The following is an 8331-nucleotide window of genomic DNA, read 5'->3' as shown; positions in this document are numbered from 1 at the left end:
ATAAAACTTCTGAAGATGAAGACCAAGGCGTATATTCCTGATTTCAAGCTTGCATTTGAGCGTTTCTGTATACATGCTGGAGGGAGGGCAGTCTTGGATGAGTTGGAGAAGAATATACGCTATCGGAATGGTCTGCTTTGTATTTATTTCAATATCGAGGACCAAGCCCTGAATCGGATCTTTTAGGGGCATTTCCAGAGTTCATGAGTATATTGTCAATATTGGACTTAGGGTCATGGAATCCGTCGTTTTTGGTCTGAATGCAGGGCTGGGATATTTGCTCATGTTGGCAGCGATGTCTTTCAGTGGGGTTTTTTTTATAGCTGTGATACTTCTGGCAGAAAGCCAAATTTCCACCACACACTGAAATCTGAAATAAGTATCCAAATGATTGTAGCTCTAGGAGCAATATTCATAAATAGAGGGTCTTAGACTGCCAATCCCCCATTAACCGTTGGGAGACAAATTACATTCCAGTTTACTAAATGGAATTTTCTTTCATTATTCCTCCCTCCTTGCCATAGAAACTTGTGAATTAACAAGCTCATCTGATTGAGCACAACTTTTGGGTCTAGAAGGTCAAAGTATAGGTAGACAGGAAGCAAAGATAGAACATATTTAACTATCACAACACATCCTAATGAAGAGAGCCATTGAGCACCCCAGGCTTGAAATTTCTTCGAAAATTTATTTAAGGTATTGATTCAACTCTCCATATTAGAGGCACCGATCAAAATGGGGATTCCTAGATATTTAAATAATTTCCATTCCATTCTAAAGGGAATCCCAGAACCGTCACAATTTCATTAATATTTTGAAGTGGACAGTTCCATCCTATGATTAGGCTCTTTGTTTTATCAATGAAGCCCCCCAACAGGTCTAGATATTGAACAAACACTGGTTTGAATCACCGAGCAATAATTTTGGAGGCTCCCCCTAACAACAATGTATCGTCAACAAACTGGGAATGATACAAATATTTATTGTTGTTTTCTATACTTACTCCTCATATTCTCCCTTCCCTTCTTCCCATCTCTAGGTTCCTTATTAAGTTTTCTGCCACTAATATATTAAGGTTTCTACTACTACGAACTTGTATTGAAAGCCTGCCTCAAACCCCTAGACGTGGAGAAAAGATTACAGGGGAGTCCATTTACTAATGGAGCTATCCACAGGCTTCCAATACAATCTCTAGTCCAATTTATGAACTCATTACAGAAACCCAACTTTTCCATCACCGAGAATAAAAAGGAGTGATGGATTCTATTGAAGGTGTTTCCCATGTCAAGTTTGATAATCATACCCGGCTACCCCATTTCTTTCTTGAATGAATCGCCTCCTGAAGAAGAATGATGTTGTCTATGATTTATCGATGCTTCATGAAACCAACTTGGTTTTTTGATAAGAAAAGTGCCAGGGCATCAACTGGGTATCATGTAACATGTCACCCAGATTATTGGGGCTGTGAAAATTTGAAAGGATCTGGTACTACCGATCCCCATTTTATGAGTTTTGCATGGGTGATATATGACAAACTACTTAGCATCAAACGCAAGAGGCTTACTCGTGTTATTAACACGAAATAAGAGGCTACAGTTAATAAATTGTGTCATTTAATCATGTGGGAAGGTTGATTATATTGTTTCAAGAAACCTCAAAGGGATGGAGCCCTTGGAATTCATCTCTATTCAGCGCGAGAATCATAAAACCGTTCCTGTAAAATGCATTGTTTCACTGTCAGATGTGAAGTGGGTGGTCTCCAGGACAGCTAATATGGTTACTTGTGTTCATGTTTCAGGGTTTAGATTATGTTTCACTATATTACTGACAGAGATGGTGAATTACTTTTATTTTTCTAGGTGACGAGCAAATTATACATGGTTGGTTACATTGGCAAAAGGCGCCATGCTCTGCCATGATTCCTCTACCTAGAATATAAATTTAATTAATCTTTGAATATAATCAACAGTGATTTGTAAATTTCCGAGCAGAGTTTGATAGGATATGAGTGTAAATGGTAAATCCATTTTTTTCAAATAGCTTAAGGTGAAAAGAGGCATATTTTCAAACTTGTAAGGTGAAAAGAGGACAATGACAATTCAATTGGATGCTTATACCACAGTGCAACAACTCACCAGAGCTTTTGGCACTTCCAAAATTACATAACTTTAGCTGATGATTGTGAGGATTGACCTGTTCAAAATATCATTTCAGAAATATTTGACAAGCTCATTGGGGTACAAAAACCATGCTACTCATGAACAATAGAGTACGTTAATTGTATAGCAAACAGACCCTCTTTCCAACCACAAATTTGACAAGAATCCAACAAGAATTTCAGGCACAGTGAAAATTCTTTGTGTTGGAATGATTCCATTGGTTTGTTTTGCCCAATTTTAAATTAAACCAGATCATCCAAAACAGTCAGAGTTCCAGATAAATCAACACTCTAACTGAATTTTACAGCAGACTTCGGCAGGGGAGGGAAGTCTGCTACAGGTTTAGGCAGCTCCTATAAACAACCATTTATCACTCAAGTCTAATTTTCCCAAACCAGCTTTAAATGAATCACCAGCTCTAGGTTGATCCAACCCTTCCATACCCCTTTGATATCCCATTTTTATATGCCCTTTAATTTGAGAAAAACCATTTTTTTTCATCCACTGATCGAGGATTTTGAATTCTTCACTTCCACTCAATAGGATATTTGGAAATATTTGTTATCTCAAAATATATAAGCAAGACCTGTTTCCCCGTTTCCAACTAAGGTGATCAATAATAAGAGGGGTTGCTTCCTTTCACAACTTTCAAATAGTAAAACCTAGACCTGCCCAATAATTTGATTCTACCCTAAGAAGAGAATTCTTGTTGAATATTCCGGTAGAAAGCCAAAATTCCACCACACACTGAAATCTGAAATAAGTATCCAAATGATTGTAGCTCTAGGAGCAATATTCATAAATAGAGGGTCTTAGACTGCCAATCCCCCATTAACCATTGGGAGACAAATTACATTCCAGTTTACTAAATCGAATTTTCTTTCACTATTCCTCCCTCCTTGCCATAGAAACTTGTGAATTAACAAGCTCATCTGATTGAGCACAACTTTTGGGTCTAGAAGGTCAGAGTATAGGTAGACAGGAAGCGAAGATAGAACATATTTAACTATCACAACACATCCTAATGAAGAGAGCCATTGAGCACCCCAGGCTTGAAATTTCTTCGAAAAATTATTTAAGGTATTGATTCAACTCTCCATATTAGAGGCACCGATCAAAATGGGGATTCCTAGATATTTAAATAATTTCCATTCCATTCTAAAGGGAATCCCAGAACCGTCACAATTTCATTAATATTTTGAAGTGGACAGTTCCATCCTATGATTAGGCTCTTTGTTTTATCAATGAAGCCACCCAACATGTTTAGATATTGACCAAACACTGGTTTGAATCGCCGAGCAATAATTTTGGAGGCTCCCCCTAACAACAATGTATCGTCAACAAACTGGGAATGATACACATATTTATTGTTGTTTTCTATACTTACTCCTCTTATTCTCCCTTCCCTTCTTCCCATCTCTAGGTTCCTTATTAAGTTTTCTACCACTAATATATTAAGGTTTCTACTACTACGAGTTTGTATTGAAAGCCTGCCTCAAACCCCTAGACGTGGAGAAAAGATTACAGGGGAGTCCATTTACTAATCGAGCTATCCACAGGCTTCCAATACAATCTCTGGTCCAATTTATGAACTCATTACAGAAACCCAACTTTTCCATCACCGAGAATAAAAAGGAGTGATGGATTCTATTGAAGGTGTTTCCCATGTCAAGTTTGATAATCATACCCGGCTACCCCATTTCTTTCTTGAATGAATCGCCTCCTGAAGAAGAATGATGTTGTCTATGATTTATCGATGCTTCATGAAACCAACTTGGTTTTTTGATAAGCAAAGTGCCAGGGCATCAACTAGGTATCATGTAACATGTCACCCAGATTATTGGGGCTGTGCAAATTTGAAAGGATCTGGTACTACCGATCCCCATTTTATGAGTTTTGTGTGGGTGATATATGACAAACTACTTAGCATCAAACGCAAGAGGCTTACTCGTGTTATTAACACGAAATAAGAGGCTACAGTTAATAAATTGTGTCATTTAATCATGTGGGAAGGTTGATTATATTGTTTCAAGAAACCTCAAAGGGATGGAGCCCTTGGAAGTCATCTCTATTCAGCGCGAGAATCATAAAACCGTGCCTGTAAAATGCATTGTTTCACTGTCAGATGTGAAGTGGGTGGTCTCCAGGACAGCTAATATGGTTACTTGTGTTCATGTTTCAGGGTTTAAATTATGTTTCACTATATTACTGACAGAGATGGTGAATTACTTTTATTTTTCTAAGTGACGAGCAAATTATACATGGTTGGTTACATTGGCAAAAGGTGCCATGCTCTGCCATGATTCCTCTACCTAGAATATAAATTTAATTAATCTTTGAATATAATCAACAGTGATTTGTAAATTTCCGAGCAGAGTTTGATAGGATATGAGTGTAAATGGTAAATCCATTTTTGTCAAATAGCTTAAGGTGAAAAGAGGCATATTTGCAAACGTGTAAGGTGAAAAGAGGACAATGACAATTCAATTGGATGCTTATACCACAGTGCAACAACTCACCAGAGCTTTTGGCACTTCCAAAATTACATAACTTTAGCTGATGATTGTGAGGATTGACCTGTTCAAAATATCATTTCAGAAATATTTGACAAGCTCATTGGGGTACAAAAACCATGCTACTCATGAACAATAGAGTACGTTAATTGTATAGCAAACAGACCCTCTTTCCAACCACAAATTTGACAAGAATCCAGCAAGAATTTCAGGCACAGTGAAAATTCTTTGTGTTGGAATGATTCCATTGGTTTGTTTTGCCCAATTTTAAATTAAACCAGATCATCCAAAACAGTCACAATTCTAGATCAATCAACACTCTGACTGAATTTTACAGCAGACTTCGGCAGGGGAGGGAAGTCTGCTACAGGTTTAGGCAGCTCCTATAAACAACCATTTATCACTCAAGTCTAATTTTCCCAAACCAGCTTTAAATGAATCACCAGCTCTAGGTTGATCCAACCCTTCCATACCCCTTTGATATCCCATTTTTATATGCCCTTTAATTTGAGAAAAACCATTTTTTTTCATCCACTGACCGAGGATTTTGAATTCTTCACTTCCACTCAATAGGATATTTGGAAATATTTGTTATCTCAAAATATATAAGCAAGACCTGTTTCCCCGTTTCCAACTAAGGTGATCAATAATAAGAGGGGTTGCTTCCTTTCACAACTTTCAAATAGTAAAACCTAGACCTGCCCAATAATTTGATTCTACCCTGAGAAGAGAATTCTTGTTGAATATTCCGGCAGAAAGCCAAATTTCCACCACACACTGAAATCTGAAATAAGTATCCAAACGATTGTAGCTCTAGGAGCAATATTCATAAATAGAGGGTCTTAGACTGCCAATCCCCCATTAACCATTGGGAGACAAATTACATTCCAGTTTACTAAATCGAATTTTCTTTCACTATTCCTCCCTCCTTGCCATAGAAACTTGTGAATTAACAAGCTCATCTGATTGAGCACAACTTTTGGGTCTAGAAGGTCAGAGTATAGGTAGACAGGAAGCGAAGATAGAACATATTTAACTATCACAACACATCCTAATGAAGAGAGCCATTGAGCACCCCAGTCTTGAAATTTCTTCGAAAATTTATTTAAGGTATTGATTCAACTCTCCATATTAGAGGCACCGATCAAAATGGGGATTCCTAGATATTTAAATAATTTCCATTCCATTCTAAAGGGAATCCCAGAACCGTCACAATTTCATTAATATTTTGAAGTGGACAGTTCCATCCTATGATTAGGCTCTTTGTTTTATCAATGAAGCCCCCAACAGGTCTAGATATTGACCAAACACTGGTTTGAATCGCCGAGCAATAATTTTGGAGGCTCCCCCTAACAACAATGTATCGTCAACAAACTGGGAATGATACACATATTTATTGTTGTTTTCTATACTTACTCCTCATATTCTCCCTTCCCTTCTTCCCATCTCTAGGTTCCTTATTAAGTTTTCTGCCACTAATATATTAAGGTTTCTACTACTACGAGCTTGTATTGAAAGCCTGCCTCAAACCCCTAGACGTGGAGAAAAGATTACAGGGGAGTCCATTTACTAATGGAGCTATCCACAAGCTTCCAATACAATCTTTGGTCCAATTTATGAACTCATTACAGAAACCCAACTTTTCCATCACCGAGAATAAAAAGGAGTGATGGATTCTATTGAAGGTGTTTCCCATGTCAAGTTTGATAATCATACCCAGCTACCCCATTTCTTTCTTGAATGAATCGCCTCCTGGAGAAGAATGATGTTGTTTATGATTTATCGATGCTTCATGAAACCAACTTGGTTTTTTGATAAGCAAAGTGCCAGGGCATCAACTGGGTATCATGTAACATGTCACCCAGATTATTGGGGCTGTGCAAATTTGAAAGGATCTGGTACTACCGATCCCCATTTTATGAGTTTTGCGTGGGTGATATATGACAAACTACTTAGCATCAAACGCAAGAGGCTTACTCGTGTTATTAACACGAAATAAGAGGCTACAGTTAATAAATTGTGTCATTTAATCATGTGGGAAGGTTGATTATATTGTTTCAAGAAACCTCAAAGGGATGGAGCCCTTGGAAGTCATCTCTATTCAGCGCGAGAATCATAAAACCGTGCCTGTAAAATGCATTGTTTCACTATCAGATGTGAAGTGGGTGGTCTCCAGGACAACTAATATGGTTACTTGTGTTCATGTTTCAGGGTTTAAATTATGTTTCACTATATTACTGACAGAGATGGTGAATTACTTTTATTTTTCTAGGTGACGAGCAAATTATACATGGTTGGTTACATTGGCAAAAGGCGCCATGCTCTGCCATGATTCCTCTACCTAGAATATAAATTTAATTAATCTTTGAATATAATCAACAGTGATTTGTAAATTTCCGAGCAGAGTTTGATAGGATATGAGTGTAAATGGTAAATCCATTTTTTTCAAATAGCTTAAGGTGAAAAGAGGCATATTTGCAAACGTGTAAGGTGAAAAGAGGACAATGACAATTCAATTGGATGCTTATAACACAGTGCAACAACTCACCAGAGCTTTTGGCACTTCCAGAATTACATAACTTTAGCTGATGATTGTGAGGATTGACCTGTTCAAAATATCATTTCAGAAATATTTGACAAGCTCATTGGGGTACAAAAACCATGCTACTCATGAACAATAGAGTACGTTAATTGTATAGCAAACAGACCCTCTTTCCAACCACAAATTTGACAAGAATCCAACAAGAATTTCAGGCACAGTGAAAATTCTTTGTGTTGGAATGATTCCATTGGTTTGTTTTGCCCAATTTTAAATTAAACCAGATCATCCAAAACAGTCAGAGTTCCATATCAATCAACACTCTGAATGAATTTTACAGCAGACTTCGGCAGGGGAGGGAAGTCTGCTACAGGTTTAGGCAGCTCCTATAAACAACCATTTATCACTCAAGTCTAATTTTCCCAAACCAGCTTTAAATGAATCACCAGCTCTAGGTTGATCCAACCCTTCCATACCCCTTTGATATCCCATTTTTATATGCCCTTTAATTTGAGAAAAACCATTTTTTTTCATCCACTGACCAAGGATTTTGAATTCTTCACTTCCACTCAATAGGATATTTGGAAATATTTGTTATCTCAAAATATATAAGCAAGACCTGTTTCCCCGTTTGCAACTAAGGTGATCAATAATAAGAGGGGTTGCTTCCTTTCACAACTTTCAAATAGTAAAACCTAGACCTGCCCAATAATTTGATTCTACCCTGAGAAGAGAATTCTTGTTGAATATTCCGGCAGAAAGCCAAATTTCCACCACACACTGAAATCTGAAATAAGTATCCAAACGATTGTAGCTCTAGGAGAAATATTCATAAATAGAGGGTCTTAGACTTCCAATCCCCCATTAACCATTGGGAGACAAATTACATTCCAGTTTACTAAATCGATTTTTCTTTCACTATTCCTCCCTCCTTGCCATAGAAACTTGTGAATTAACAAGCTCATCTGATTGAGCACAACTTTTGGGTCTAGAAGGTCAGAGTATAGGTAGACAGGAAGCGAAGATAGAACATATTTAACTATCACAACACATCCTAATGAAGAGAGCCATTGAGCACCCCAGGCTTGAAATTTCTTCGAAAATTTATTTAAGGTATTGA

The sequence above is a fragment of the Pinus tabuliformis genome, chromosome 9, assembly GCF_031772625.1.
Source record: "Pinus tabuliformis cultivar Carrire ecotype Pingquan chromosome 9, CPIR1, whole genome shotgun sequence".
Classification (NCBI taxonomy): domain Eukaryota; kingdom Viridiplantae; phylum Streptophyta; class Pinopsida; order Pinales; family Pinaceae; genus Pinus; species Pinus tabuliformis.
Note: the sequence above shows the minus strand (reverse complement) of the source record.